This window comes from Tupaia chinensis, unplaced genomic scaffold (genome assembly GCF_000334495.1).
Source record: "Tupaia chinensis unplaced genomic scaffold, TupChi_1.0 Scaffold000217_1, whole genome shotgun sequence".
NCBI classification, from domain to species: domain Eukaryota; kingdom Metazoa; phylum Chordata; class Mammalia; order Scandentia; family Tupaiidae; genus Tupaia; species Tupaia belangeri.
In genome coordinates this window covers 7,121,629-7,138,186 of record NW_006159692.1, presented here as the reverse complement: position 1 = coordinate 7,138,186, position 16,558 = coordinate 7,121,629, and the positions used below count along the sequence as shown (strand labels likewise).

Below are 16,558 nucleotides of genomic sequence, written 5' to 3'. Positions count from 1 at the left end.
GCCTGCCCCCCAACCCCGCTGCCCACACACGGAAGGACCGAGAGCCGTCCCCGCCCCCCCCAACCCCACCTTCCTCAGGAAGACGCGGCGCAGCAGGGAGTCCACAGCGGAGCCGGAAGGACGCAAGGACCACGACTGGGCGGGACCGCCGCAGCGCCGTTGTGACGTGACCTGAGCGAAGCCTAGGATTGGCCGGCTGGGCGCGGGGCGGAGCCGAGCCGGAGAGGGCGTGGCGCGCAAAGCCGGCTCAGGAAAGGGAAGGGTCTAGGAGGCTGGACTTCACCTCCCGAGTAGCTCGATGTTTTCTGCGAAGCCAAAGAACCGCTGGCTTGAGACCAGCGTGAAAGGAGAAACGGAGAGGAACCAGGAGCGAGCGCTTGGGGGCAGGGGAGGGTCATGTGTCAGGTTTGGTGTGCTGAGGGGCCAAGAAGCCCCTCGGGCCAAAGAAGGTCACTCAGAAGACGTTGGGTGAGCGCGGGCTTTTCAGCCCCAGAGCATCTGAGCCCAAGGAGTTCGCCGCTGGTTTCACCGCCTGAGGAACAAGAATAGATTGTCTTCCGTGTTCCAGGGTTGCTAATCATCATTTTATATATTATGAGCAACTTTTTTCCCAACGAGATATCAAAGCGGTCATCGCCGATTCAATTTTTTTTTAAGTGTTTTTTACTAGAGGGCCCATGCATTCACCGAAGAGCCAGAGAAAAATTGCCAAAGTAGCGGAGCTGCAGTGTACACACAGCTGGTAGAACAGCACTTTGATACTGGAGCCGTATGGGAAGGCGAGTTTGGATCTCCAGGGGCTCAAAGAGAAGCAACCTGGGGTGGGGCCACCACTGTGCCACTGTGAAATTACATCTACTCATCTTTCTTTAATTGCCTGAGGGTACATGCATTCCACTGGGAGAGGGCATAAAGCATTCCTAACGGGGCACTCCACAGTACCTCTCTATTTTACCATGTTATGGGGATTTGGGGCTTGCATACACACCAGGCATGTTTTTCAAGCCACCTGGGCTGGACTTTGACCCACAGGTCAGCCATGTGGATCAGGATCCTTTAACTATTAGGCCAAGGGCTGGCCTGATTTAAAGTATAAATATCCGTAAGAAGCAAGACAGAAAGTTAATTGTTTAAATCACCGAGGAAGAATCAAGTCTCTACTTCCCATTAATTCCCCCTCAAAGGCAACAGGGGATCCATTGTAATACAGCTCTTCTTCCTAGCATAACATATAATGCAAGCACCAGTTTGTCACTCAGTGCTAAAAAGACGCTGAAGGCCCTGCTTTATCCTGACCATGGTTCCTAATCTTTTCTTTTTCATACAGTATTACTTGAAAATATGGGGATGATTCCAACAGTGACTTTAACAGGAAGTATGCAGTTGTAAGATCTCATTGACCTGTTCTCTGTTCTGAGTACTTGCCGAAGTGATACAGGTGATTTTTGGTGTATAAAGCTCCACTCCTATTGCTAGCTATATCTGTACCCATTTTACAGATGAAATTGAGTCCTCAGAGAGAAAAGCTTGACATTTTGGAGACTAGCAGGCTCATACCTACTCATCACATTTCTTCAAAAAACTTAACAAAAAATTTCTATGGAAGGAAACATCTTGGGATCAGAGGAAAGGGGGAGTGGGGGGGTCTTGGAAAAGTGAAGGTGAAGGCCCATTAGTTAAGAGATGGGGCAGATGGGACCAGCAGTTGATGTAATGGATTTGTCGCTAGACTCCCATTTTGTTGACCGCAGTTCGAGTCCCAGACCTGGTGGCTTAAACTCAAGCCGGGTGCATGTGCATGTGTGCCCAAGATCCTAAGAGGAGAATGGAGAATGGATTGCGGCACGGCCATCCCCCCTGGGGGGTGATTTCTCACTTTCTCTCTCTCTGTCTCTCAATGTCTTTCTGGTGAGCACATGCACCCTATAGCAAAAAACTCCAAAAAAAAAAAAAGATGAGGCAGAAGATCTGATGTGTTAAGTCACTGAGAATCAGGATGCAGGCTCATAGAGACAACAAAATTAGCACAGAAAATCTCTTGGGTGGAAAAATAGCTTTTAAAGGGATAATTGTTTCGTCACCTAATTAACAGATGAAGCCTGCTCAATAAGCTAGTTATTAAGATTAGTGGGTCAGAAAGCTCAGCAGACAGTAAAAGGTATACAAAGAGAGATCTTCAGCCAGTCAACCAGTCCATGGAATACATGTCTTAGTAAAGAGAGTCTAAGAATCTCTAATTATGGGGTAGACAGGTGGTATGGTAGTTAAGGGTGCTAGACTCCCATATAGCCAACCAGCATTCAAGTCCTGGACCTGGTGGCTTGCTTTCTCACTTTCTCTCTCCCTCTCTCTCTCCCCCTCTCTGGTCAAATTAAAATAAATAAAGTTAAATAAAATAATTATTAAAAAGAATCTCCATGGGGGGGCTGGGCAGGTGGCATGGTGGTTAAGGGCACTGGACTCCCACATGGCCAACCAACACGGTTCAAGTCCCAGACCTGGCAGCTTGCTTTCTCACTATCACTCTCCTTCTCTCTCTGGCAAAACAGAATACTACTATTACTACTACTACTAAATAAAATTAAATTAAAAAAAAAATCTCCAATTATGCTTGTGGATTTCTCGTTCTAGTTTGGCCAATTTGAATAGCATAAATTTAGAATCCTTGCTAAATGCATGTGTAAATTTTTTTTTAATGTTTAATTCAGACACAGTCACAAAAAATATGGAGAATGAAGAAAGAATTATGGCGTGGCCATCACTGCTGGGGGGGGGGAATGATTTTTCACTTTCCTCTCTCTCTCTCTCTCTCTCTCTCTCTCCCGCAAGTGCACAAACCCTATGGGGGAAAAAAAAACACTTAAATATAAAACTAGAAAAATTCTGCATCCCACATGGCAACTGATAACTGACTTCTTAAAAAAATATGAAATTAGCTCAACAGAGGAGGGATAGCATTTTCAGCCAATGGTACTGCGAGAGTTGGATGTCCATTGTCTAATACATGAACCTGACCTAAACCTCACAATGTATAACAAAATTCAAAATAGATTGAAGGGCCCAGTCACTATGACAGAAGCAGTAGGGCACCAATGTACAAGACTAGGGTCACACGGGAGGCCTGGGTTCAGTTCCCAGACTAACTTAAACAGGCCAGGCACAGTGTCATATGCCTATAACCTTAGCTAACTGAGAGGCTGGGACAGAAGGATCATGGCCCAGCAAAATTCTATCCAAAAAAAACCAGCCAGGAAGCTGGTTGGCATGGTGTTTAAGGTGACGACTGGATCCTAAATGGCCAACTGTGCAGTGTGAGTCCTGGATCTGGTGGCTTGAAAACACACCAGCACATGTGCATGTACGCTTAAAATCCCAAAAAGAGAATGGAGAGAGGATTACAGCATGGCCATTGCCACTTGGGGGTGATTTCTCACTTTCCCTCTTTCTGTCTGTCTCTGGCAAGTGCACACTCCCTGTAGCAAATACAAATTTGTCTTTCTTAAAAAGTCTATTGCGGGACCGGCAGTTGGTATAATGGCTATGTCGCTGGATTGTGGGAGGCTGCGCACCTGCGAGGCTGCGCACCTGCAAGTCTGCCAAGGTTCCTCAGAGAGCAAACAATTGCCATGATTGGTTCCCTTCAAAAAATCTGACCTTCGAAACCTTGCTCTGATTGGCCACTAGAATCCCTCAAATTTGCATATCTGGCACCTCATGATTGGCCCAAAAGCAACCAATCACAGCCCACCGTTTACAACATATCACGGCCGTTTACAACCAATCACGGCCGTTTACAACCAATCACGGCCCACTGTTTACAACCCACCAGAGTGTATATAACCACGACGAATGGCCCACAGTAGCCAGACGAGGACGACGACGACTGAAGAGCCTGAGGAGCTGAAACACCGCACAGTCTCCAGACGACCCTGAAGATCCTGAAGAGCTGACACTGCATCGTCTCCAGACGACCTGGGAGACCCTGAAGAGTTGTAACACTACATCGTCTCCGGACGACCCTGAAGAGCTGTGACACTACATCGTCTCCGGACAACCCTGAAGAGCTGTGACACCGCGTCATCTCCATGCTGCTCATGGTAGACGACGCGACCCTTAAGAGCTGTGACACTGCGTCTCCATGCTGCTCACGGTAGACGATGCAACCCTTAAGAGCTGTGACACTGAGCGTCGTCTCTGTGCTGTACCGTGCTGCCCACAATAAACAGATGACACTGTCGTCTCCATGCTGTAACACTACGCCGCTTGTCCCGGCTCTCACTCCTTCACTCAGGAAACCTGTTCGGCTGTCCCCCAGGCCGGGAAACTGGATTCCCATGCAGTAGACAGTGGTTCGAGTCCCAGACCTGGTGGCTTAAACTCACTCCAGGCACATGTGCATGCGTACGCAAGATCCCGAGAGGAGAATGGAGAAGGGACTGTAGCATGGCCATCCCCCCTAAGGGGTGATTTCTTGCTTTCTATCTCTGTCTCTCTCTGTCTTTAGCAAAAACCTCTCAAAAAAGTAAATATCAATTGAGGGGTATCAGGTGGTATGGTGGTTAAGGGTGCTGGACTCCCACACAGCCAACCACGGTTCAAGTCCTGGACCTAGTAGCTTGTTTTCTCACTTTCTCTCTCTCTCTGTCTCCCTCTCTGTCTCTCTCTAGTCAAATTAAAATAAGTAAATAAAGTTAAGTAATTATTTTAAAAATATTTCAATTGATACCAAAAAATTACACAAATATTAAATAGGAGGTAATTTTTTTTTTTTTTGGAGAGGCTTTCGCTATAGGGCGCGTGCGCTCGCCAGGCAGACAGAGAGAGACAGAGAGATAGAAAGTGAGAAATCACCCCCCAGGGGGGATGGCCACGCCGCAATCCCTTCTCCTCCATTCTCCTCTCGGGATCTTGGGCACGCACGCACACGTGCCCGGAGTGAGTTTTAAGCCACCGGGTCCGGGACGCGAACCACGGTCGACCACGTGGGAGTCCAGCGACATAGCCATTACACTAACTGCTGGTCCCAATAGGAGGTAATTTATATATTTCAAATTAATATTAAAAATTACTCAATAAAAATTAAAAAGTTATTGAACATAAATATTTCTTACTATAAATGTTGGGTTCCAGCTGGCAAACCTAACACACAAAATCTCTCTTTTTTTTTACTGTATTTATTTATTATTATTATTTAATTTGACCAGAGAGATTCAGAGAGAGAGAAGGAGAGTGAGAAAGCAAGCCACCAGGTCCAGGACTTGAACCACGGTCAGCCATGTGGGAGTCCAGCACCTTAACCACCACGCCACCTGCCGGCCCGCAAAATCTCTTCTTTTTTAAGAGAAAAAAAGAGAGCATATGCACACACGACCTCCAAGGCCTGGTCATACTACAATCTTTTTTCCTCCAACTATCTATCCCATTGTACCTGAGGGAGGGCCAGGACTCCAACCCTGCTCGGCAATTTGTGCTCCATCTCCTTCTGCACAGCAATTAACTGCTGTACTATGAGGCTGGCCCCAAACAATTTTTGTTATGTAATATAAGAACCATAAGGATGATTTGAAAAGTACATATATCTAGAGTTGGATGGCAGCACAGGATTAAAATGTATTGCTCTGTAAGGTTGACCCACATGGGAAAGTTTCAGGTCATTCATAATAAAAGACCTTTCCTTGGGGCTGGCAGGAGGTGTGATACTTAACTTGCTGGGCTCCCACATGGTCAACTGATTCAAGTCCCAGGTCTGGCAGCTTGCTTTCTCACTTTCTCTCTCACTCTCTTCTGCTGGTCAAATAAAAAATAATAATTAAGGGAACCAGCAGTTAGCGTAATGGCTATGTCGCTGGACTCCCATGTAGCCAACCGCGGTTTGCGTCCCGGACCCAATGGCTTAAAACTCACGCCGGGAGCGTGTGCGTGCGTGCCCAAGATCCCGAGAGAAGAATGGAGGAGAAGGGATTGCGGCGTGACCATCCCCTCTGGGTGGTGATTTCTCCTTTCTGTCTCTGTGTCTCTCTCTGTCTGTCTGGCGAGCGCACGTGCCGTATAGCAAAAACCTCTCCAAAAAAAAATGGCATAATGGTTATGTCGCTAGACTCCCATGTAGTTGATAGCATTTTGAGTCCTGGACCCAGCAGCTTGAAACTCACACTAGGCACCTGCGCGTGTATGCCCAAGATCCCAAGAGGACAATGGAGAAGGGACTGCAGCATGGTCATTCCCCCTGGAGGGTACTTTATGTCTCTCTGGCAAGCACATGCAAATGCCCCCTTAAACAAAAATCCCTTTTAAAAAAAAAAAAAAAAAAAAAAGATCTTGGGGACCAGATCTATCTTGTGGATAAGGTGCTAGACACTCCCATATGGCCAGCCATGGTTTGAGTCCTGGACCTGGTGGCTTGTTTTCTCAATTTTCCTCTTTCTCTGGTCAAATTAAAATAAATGAATAAATAAAAATAAATATATAACTCTTAAAAAAAGAAAGAAAAAAAGATCTTCTTGTATTCTCTGGGCGTGCATGTGCCCATAATCCTAGGCTGGCTAAAGCTGGGGATGGATTGCTGCATCAAGACTGTTGGAGGGACGACCAGATGGAGTAGCAGTTATGTCACTGACTCCCACATGGCCAACTGTGTTTTGAGTCCCAGACTTGGCTTGAAACTCACACCAGTCACATTTGCATGTGCACCCAAGATCCTGGGAGGAGAATGAAGAAGGGATTGCAGAGAATGGCAATTCCCCCAGGGAGTGATTTCTCACTTTCTCTCTCACTATTTATGTCTGTCTGTCTGTCTGTCTCTCTCTCTCTCTGTCTCTCTCTCTCTCTTCGGATAGTGCACGTGCCCCAAGACAAAAAACTCTGCGAGGAAAAAAAAAAAAAAAAAGACTTATTGGAGATGCTATCTCTCTGTCTCTCACATAGAAAATAAAAAACTTTGAGACCAGCAGTTAGTGTAATGGCTATGTCACTGGACTCCCATGTAGTCGACCGCGGTTTGAGTCCCAGACCCGGTGGCTTAAAACTCACGCCAGGCACATGTGCATGCGTGCCCAAGATCCCAAAAGGAGAATGGAGGAGAAGAGATTGCGGCATGGCCATCCCCCCTGGGGGGTGATTTCTCGCTTTCTGTCTCCGTCTCTCTCTCTCTGTCTGGCAAGCGCACGCGCCCTATGGCAAAAACCTTTCTTAAAAAAAGAAAGAAAAGAAAAAACATTTTGGGGGGCCAGCAGGTGGTGTGGTGGTTAAGGGCGCTGGACTCCTACATAGCAAACCATGGTTCAAGTCCTGGATCTGGCAGATTGCTTTCTCACTGTCCCTCTCTGGTCAAATTAAACAAACAAATTAATTAATTAAATTAAATTAAATAATTATTTAAAAATAAATAAATAATTAAAAAAAATTTTTGAGTACACATATCAGGCCAGCAGGTGGCATGGAGGTTAAAAGCATTAGATCCTACATGCGTGACTGCATAGTTTGAGTCCCAGACCTGGTGGCTTGAAAATCGCACTGGGTGTGATATGTGCACGTGTGCCCAAAAATTGCAGATGGAGAATGGAGGAGAGAGGATTGTGGTGTGGTCACCACCCTCCCACATCTTTCACCCTGCCCCCCCAAAGAATGATTTCTCACTTTCTTTCCTTCTCTTTCTCTCTCCAATGAATGCACATGCCCTATAGCAAATTTAAAAAAAAAAAAAAAGACGTATCTTTTATAGTACATTTGCAAAAGAAAAGGCCTCTTCATATTTTTATTTACTATTAGTTCCTTTTATTTGTTTAAAATCAGGTTAATGCACTTATTAATGCATTTTTAAAAGATTCTTATATCCTGGAGAGTATGTCCATAACTAAATACTTCCAATAAAGATACTATATCTGAAACAGGAATTCTATTTTAATCCAAAATTTTGAATTTACAAACTCCAAACTAGTATTATTTCATTTGGTACAAGCTCACTGATAAAGAATTCAGTTTAAACTTTTGTTTATACTATAACATCTTCAAAATATTAATTTTTTAAAATACCTTTTATTTACTGTTGAATGTAATGTCACTTCTAAGATTTCTCATACCTATTGGGTCCTCATCCTGATTGTTTCTGCTATGCGATGAGTCTGACAAGAGGGTGAACGTTTCTGAGCCTTCAAGATGTTGACAGGGGTTTCTTCTATTTAGTGAAGATTCTGGTGAAAGGTTTCATTATCTGCATAGGGTTGCTGCCTAGTATGCGTCCACTGATGTGTTGTGAGGGATGATTTCTGACAGAAGGTTCTCCCACATTCATGACATTCATAGTGTTTCTCTTCTCACATTCATTGCATTCATAGGGTTTCTCTCCTGTGTGAGTTCTATGATATTCTCTAAGTTTTGACTTTGTAGAGAATGATTTTCCACATTCCTGCCATTCATAGGGTTTCTCTCCTATGTGAATTCTCTTATGATTAATGAAGTTTGGCTTCTAGGAGAAAGTTTTCCCGTACTCCTTACACCCGTAGGGTTTCTCTCCAGGATGTATTCTCTGATGTACTGCGAGAGCTGCCCTATCACTGAAAGCTTTCTGACATTCGTTACATTCATAGTTTCTCCCGTGTGTGCTCTCTGATGGACACGGAGATTTGATTTCTCAGAGAAAGTTTTTTCCACATTCATTACATTTATAAGGTTTCTCTCCCGTGTGCATTCGCTGATGTATTGCAAGGCCTGACCTATAGCCAAAGGTTTTTCCAAATTCCGTGCATTCATAGGGTCTCTCCCTCTGTGTATCCTCTGATGAAGCTTAAGAGAGGATTTACGGCTGAAGGTCTTCCCATATTCACAGTTTTTCTCCTGTATCTGCTTTCTGATACACAGGACACGCTGGCTTATTACAAACACACTGGCACACTGATCAGTTTCACAGGCTTTCTCTTCTATGTATGTTTATTGATGCTAAATGAAACTGGGCTTCTTCCAGAATATTTCCCAATCTCCACTGCAGTTAAAGGTTTTCTCTCCTTTATAAGTATGCTGAACAGGAGTAAGGGGGGACTTCTTCTGAAACTATTCTCAATTTTATTGCACTCATAGTTATTTCTTCCCTGTGATAACTCTACAGTGCTTATTTAGAGATGGCTTCTCACTAACAGACTTCCTCCCACACTCTTTAAATTCACAGTGACTCTCTTTTGTGTGAGTTCTCTGATGGCTAAGGTTTGACTCATTAGAAAATGTTTTCATGTTGGGACCAGCAGTAAGTGTAATGGCTATGTCGCTAGACTCCCATGTAGTTGACCGTGGTTTGCGTCCCCGTCCCAATGGCTTAAGCTCACGCCGGACGCGTGTGCATGCATGCCCAAGATCCCGAGAGGAGAATGGAGGAGAAGGGATTACGGCGTGGCCATCCCCCCGGGGGGTGATTTCTTGCTTTCTCTCTGTCTCTGTCTGTCTGGCAAGCGCACGCGCCCTATAGGAAATACCTCTCAAAAAATAAAAAAAGAAGGGACCAGCAATTAGTGTAATGGCTATGTTGCTGGACTCCCACGTAGTTAACCATGGTTCTTGTCGGACCCAGTGGCTTAAAACTCACGCCGGGCGCGTGTGCATGCGTGCCCAAGATCCTGAGAGGAGAACGGAGGAGAAGGGATTGCAGCGTGGCCATCCCCCCTGGGGGGTGATTTCTCACTTTCTGTCTCTCTGTCTCTCTCTGTCTGTCTGGCGAGTGCACGTGCCCTATAGCAAAAAAAAAAAAAAAAAAACTCTAAAAGAAAAGAAAATGTTTTCATGTGTTCATTATATTCACAGGCCTTCTCCCTATGGGTAATAAAGGCTGTTTCTTCATGGAAAGCTTTCTTATATTCATTATATTAAAAAAACTTGCTTCAGAGTTTGACTATCATGATGCTGAAATAGGTCCTCATTTTGACTGACAGTTTTCCCATTTATATTCAAAAGGTTTCCCCCTGGCATAAGGATTCTCATGTCTTATGCAGAGCAGAAAGTCCTCATGTGCACTGAATTCATCAGGCTTTCTCAAAGGGATTTCTATTATTAATAATTAATTATGAAATATAATTTAAACTAATTCCATATGAATAATACTTACCAGACAACCTTCTTGGTAGAATAGGGTCTGCGTCCACATGAAATGCTTTTTTCTAGTATTCCATTTCTCTCCTTGCTCAATGTTCTGTTGTTGACAGATCAGCTTTCTACAAATGCTGGCCTTGGTTTTCCTGGCTCTTTTTCATCATGTCACCAACTATGCATAAGTCTAGAAATTAGAATAATTTATCATAATTTGTAAATGTTAATATATTTCTCTTGAAAAGGAGACATATTTTCATACCTTATTATAGCCTAGTCTTGTAAAGTGAAAGTAAGCCCAAGAACAGACTCCCTTACTTCCCTTGGTTTGAAAAAAACCTCTAGCAGTGAAAATGTCCAGGAAATCTGACAACAAGACTATAATTTGACACTTTAAAAATGTGATTTTGGGGCCTGGACAATGATATGGTGGTAAAATGCAACACTCTGTAAGGCTGACCCACCTGGGAAAGCTGGGGGTTTGCCTCTAAGATACACTGGCCATGTACATGCCTATAATCTGGGGCTTGCTGAAGCTAGGAGTGGATTGTGGTATCAAGACACTATTGGGGTGCTGACTCTTTTACTTGTAGGAAAAATAAATAAACTTAAAAAAAATTCTATGGGACCAGCAGATGGCATAATGGTTATGTCACTGGACTCCCACGTGGTCAACTACGGTTCAAGTCCTGGACCCAGCAGCTTAAAACTCAAGCTGGGCACATGTGCATGCCCAAAATCCTAAGAGAAGACTAGAAGAGAAGGGAATGCGGCTGGCCATCCCCCAGGGGGTGATTTATCACTCTCTGCCTCTCTAGTAAGTGCACACACCCTATAGCAAAAATCTCTCTCTTAAAAAAAAATTCTAGGGACCAGCAGTTGGTATAATGGCTATGTCGCTGGACTCCTATGCAGTCGACTGTGATTGAAGCCTCAGACCTGGTGGCTTAAACTCACAGTGAGTATATGTGCGTGCATGCCCAAGATACTAAGAGGAGAATGGAGGAGAAGGGATGGCAGCGTGGCCATCCTCCCGGGGGTGATTTCTCACTTTCTGTCTCTGTCTCTCTGGCGAGCACATGCACCCTATAGGAAAAACCTCTCCAAAAAAATAATAATAACAATTAGTTAATTAATTAAAAAAAAATCCTAGAGCCAGCAGGTAGCATGGTAGTCAAGGCACTAGATTCCACATGGCCAACTCCAGGGTTTGAGTCCCAGACCTGGCAGCCTGAAAATCATGCTGGGCTTACAGGTGTGCATGCCCAAAGTCCTGAGGTGAAAATGAAAGAAACTGAGGCATGGCCATAACTCGCCCAGGAGGGTGTGATTTCTCACTTTCCCTCCCTCTCTGTCTCTAGCAAATGCACCTATCCTATGACAATTTTTTTTTTTTAATTTAAATGCTCCCCACTGTATAGCCTAGTGGAGATAGAGCTTACATGGAAGACTACAGTTAGATTTTTTTTTTTTTTGGAGAGGTTTTCGCTATAGGGCGCATGCACTCGCCAGACAGACAGAGAGAGACATAGAGACAGAAAACGAGAAATCACCCCCGCAGAGGAGATGGTCACGCCGCAATCCCTTCTCCTCCATTCTCCTCTCAGGATCTTGGGCACGCACGCACACGTGCCCGGCGTGAGTTTTAAGTCACCGGGTCCGGGACGCGAACCGTGAGAGTCCAGCAACATAGCCATTATGCTAACTGCTGTTTCCCTTTGATTTTTTTTTTTAGAGAGATTTTTGCTATAGGGCTTGTGTACCTGCAAGAGAGACAGAAAGTGATAAATCACCCCTCCAGGGGAAATGGCCATGTCACAATCCCTTCTCCTCCATTCTCCTCTAATTCGCCTCCTGGGATTTTGTGCACACATGTATGTGCACACTGTATGAGTTTTAAGCTGCCAGGTCCAGTACTCAAACCATAATCAACTCCGTGGGAGTTCAACAACATAACCATGCCATCTGCTGGTGCTGGCTGACCAATTTGATTATCTGTTCCAACCGTTTGAAAAACACGTTGTGTGGCATGGTGGTAAAGGAGGCTGGATCTCAGAGAGCCATCTGAATGGTTCGAGTACCTGGCCTGGCAGCTTGGAAAACATGCCAGGAAAGTGTGAATACATGCTTGAAATCACTAAAGGAGGAGAAATGGAGAAAGGATTACAGTGTAACCAACCCTTTCTCACTTTCTCTCTGTCTCTCTTAGGCAAGCACATGCACCTTCAGGCAAAATATAAAAAGAAAGAAAAATATCACCACTACCACACTGGGCACCTGTGTGTAATGTCCAAAATCCCAACAGAATGGGAAAATGGAGAAGGGACTGTGGCATAATCACACCGCATTGGGGGTGATTTCTTCCTCTACCTCTTTCTAGCTCCCTTTCTCTCTGCCATTCTGGTAAATGCATGCCCTCTGGCAATTAAAATAATAATCTAATGAAAATATAACTTCCAGAAATAAAGAATTTGAAATAAATGCAAACCATAAATATATGAAAGATGTTTGATCCTAGAATGGGGAAGCTCACAGGAACAGGGTAAGGCCAACAATTACACAAAGAAAACAACGAGCAACTGTATGAGGTAGGTACTGACAGAATAATAAGATTTGGAAAACTGAGATCAGGATCTAGCCCTTATCTGAAACAAGAACCTACCTAATCTACCTTGCTTATACAAGTATACCCCCTTCTTTCTACTCTACCTGCCACCATCAAATTAAATTTCATTAAGTACCAGTTTCCACAAAGTCAAAGACAAATTCTGTTGCCTAGGCTATATTTGCATTCAATTATCTATTAGGAATACTAATGTCCAAAGAAGTACACATTGAAATTATTCTTTTTTTTTTTTGGAGAGGTTTTCGCTATAGGGCACGTGCGCTCGCCAGACAGAGAGAGACATAGAGACAGAAAGCGAGAAATCACCCCCCAGAGGGGATGGTCACACCGCAATCCCTTCTCCTCCATTCTCCTCTCGGATCTTGGGCACGCACGGCGTGAGTTTTAAGCCACCGGGTCTGGGACGCGCACTGCAGTCAACTAGTTGGGAGTCCAGCAACATAGCCATTATGCTAACTGCTGGTCCCAACATTGAAGTTATTCTTATAACAGGATAAGATACACACCTTTATTCATTATCCAAGATATCCTCTAAAACTCATATTCTGATATTTCATTTATATAATCAATTACATGATAATTATTGAGTCCACAGTGTTTCTCTCTTATGTAAATTCATTTTCTGATTTGTCTAATAATTGTAGTAAGTCCTCCTCCTATCAATTTTCTATTCTTTGCAATTAAGGGAAGAAAATAAAAAATTCTCAATTCTCAATTGTGCCCAGTGAGACTTAAAAAAAGAAACTAAAAATAAGGAATTTGGGGCCAGCCAGTAATATGGTGGTTAAGGGCAGCTGGATCCGACATGGCTGACTGCACAGTTCCAGTCTCAAAATCAGTGGCTTGAAAAACATGCTGGAGATGTATATATGCATACCCCAAATCCCAAGAGGAAAGTGAAGAAGGGACTGTAATGAGGCCATCCCCTGGGGGGGGGGGGTGATTTCTCTTTCTCTCTCTCTCTCTTTAGACTGTACACATCCTATAACAAAGTAAAAATATCAATTATTTTTTATTAATTTAAAATAAAGTATCTCACTTTCTTTCTCTCTCTCTCTCTCTCACTCACTCTGTCCCTCTTGGTCAAAATAAAATTAATTAATTAATTAAACTTAAATAATTCTTTTTTTAAATAATTGTTTTCTTTAACTTTATTTATTTATTTAATTTAATTTGACCAGAGAGGGACAGAGCAAGAGCAAGAAAGTGAGAAAGCAAGCCACCAGGTCCAGGATTCAAACCATGGTCAGCCATGTGGGAGTCCAGCACTCTTAGCCACCATAAGCATACACCACTCTTAGCATACCTGCCAGCCCCCTTAAATAATTCTTTTAAAAAATAATAATAAGATATCTCCAGGCTTCTTTCATATCTTCATCATAATGGAGCCAATACTTCAGGAAACTGAAGAAGGGCCCAGCGTGAGTTTAACCCACCAGTCCGGGACTCGAACTGCAGCTGACTACATGGGAGTCCAGCCACATAGCCATTACACTATCTGCTATCCCAGGAATCCAGTGCCTTTAACACCTCGCCACCTACTGGTCCCTTCTCTTTTTTTTAATTGTCAGACAGTATTTGTGCTTGCCAGCAAGAGACAGAACAAGACAGAAAGAGAAAGGGGAAAAGATCCCCCCAATGAAGTGTTGTCACACTGCAATGCCTTCGCTTCCATTCTTCCCTCTTGCTGGGATTTGGGGCATGCATGCACATGCACTGAGGTGTTTTTCAAACCACAGGGGTGAGGAATCAAACCACAGTCAGTCATGTGGGATCTAGCTCTGTTAACCAGGACTGGCCTATGAATTTTCTTTGTTCCTTCAAGCTAAAATTTTTTCTATAAACTAGGACCAGCAGATGGCGTAATGGTTACATCACTGGACTCCTATGTAGTCAACCTCAGAGTCTTAGAACCAGTGGCTTAAAACTTATGCCGGACCTAGTGGCTTGCTTTCTCGCTCACTCTCTTTTTCTATCTATATTGTCAAATTAAATAAATGAGTGAATAGATTTAAAAATTAAATAATTCTTTATAAAAAAAGAAAAAACTTACACTTGATGTGTGTGCCCAGAGTCCTGAGAGGAGAATGCAGAAGAGACTGCAGCATGGCCCTCCCCCAAGGTGGTGATTTCTTACTTTCTGTCTCTGTGTCTCTCTAGTGAGCACATGCATCCTATAGCAAAAATCTCTCAAAAAATGCATAATTTATAAGAAATTATTAAATATAATCATTACACATAGTCAGAAATGCTCATAAAGAAACTCAAAAACTAGAGTTAAGTCTACCAGAAACTTGATGGTATACAGATAGTGTTCTATTTTGTTTAGTATTTGACAGTGTATCATCATCCCTTTCATAATTTAGAGGGGTTTTTTTTTTGCTATAGGATGCATGCGCTCGCCAGAAAGACAGAGAGAGACAGAGAGATAGAAAGCGAGAAATCACCCCCTGGGGGGATGACCACGCTGCAATCCCTTCTCCTCCATTCTCCTCTCGGGATCTTGGGCACACTTGCACATGCACCCAGCGTGAGTTTAAGCCACCAGGTCCGGGACTCAAACCGTGGTCAACTACATGAGAGTCCATCGACATAGCCATTACACTAAATGCTGGTCCCTAAAACCAGGGGGTGATGCCACCTGACCTGGCTTTAAGACTACTATTTTATTTATAAAGATAATATTTGTGGGACCAGCACTGGTGTAATGGCTATGTCGCTAGACTCCCATGTAGTCAAGTGTGGTTCGAATCTCAGATCCAGTGGCTTAAACTCACACCGGGCACGTGTGTGTGCGAGCCCAAGATCCCGAGAAGAGAATGGAGGAGAAGGGATTGCAGCGTGGTCATCCCCCCAGGGGGTGATTTCTCGCTTTCTATCTCTCTGTCACTCTCTGTCTTTCCGGTGAGCGCACGCGCCCTATAGCAAAAACTCCTCCAAAACAATAAATAAATAAATACAGACAATATTTGTTTAAATATATCTATGTTGGGACCAGCAGGTGGCATGATGGTTAAGATGCTGGATTCCCACATGACCGACAGTCCGAGGAAGAGAAGGGATTATGGAGTGGCCATCCCCCCGGGGGGTGATTTCTCACTTTCTGTCTCTCTGTCTCTCTTTCTGGTGAACACATGCACCCTATAGCAAAAACCTCTCCAAAAAAAAAAACAAAAAACAAACCTGGCATAAAATAGATGCTAAATGAATACTTGTTTAATGGATACATAATAATATGATGAAAGGGATATAACTAAAATTGAAATTGTAGAAAGAGTAGGCGAGTGTCTAAAATGAGATAGACAAGGACTGCTTTTTAGAAGAAATCCAAGACTGGGACCAGCAGATGCTGTAGCAGTTATGTCACTGTACTCCCACATAGCCAACTGTGGTTCTAGTCGCCGAACCAGTGGCTTAAAATTCACACCAGCCACGCGGGTGCCTGTCTAAGATCTCAGGAGAAGAATGGAGAAGGGACTGCAGTGTGGCCATCCCCCTGGGGGGTGATTTTTCACTTTCCCTCTCATTATCTCTGTCTCTGCAACAAGTGCAGTGCCCTAGAGCAAAAACCTCTTCACACACACACAAAAAAAACTCAGGGGGGACCAGCAGTTAGCATAATGGCTATGTCCCTAGACTCCCACATAGTCGACCATGGTTCGAGTCCCGGATCCGGTGGCTTAAACTCACACTGGGCGTGTGTGCGTGTGTGCCCAAGATCCTGAGAGGAGAATGGAGAAGGGATTGTGGCATGGCCATCCCCCCTGGGGATGCTTGCTTTCTGTCTCTCTGTCTCTGTCTGTCTGGCGAGAGCATGTGCCCTATAGCAAAAACCTCTCAAAAAAAAAAAAAAAAAAAAAAAAA

The 16,558-nt window shown here is 44.0% G+C and overlaps 1 pseudogene; it reads right to left on the bottom strand.

Annotated features, from left to right (window-relative positions):
* The window catches only part of LOC102498448 (heterogeneous nuclear ribonucleoprotein F-like), a 42,863-nt pseudogene that overhangs the window by 12,851 nt on the left and 13,454 nt on the right, over positions 1-16,558 (bottom strand).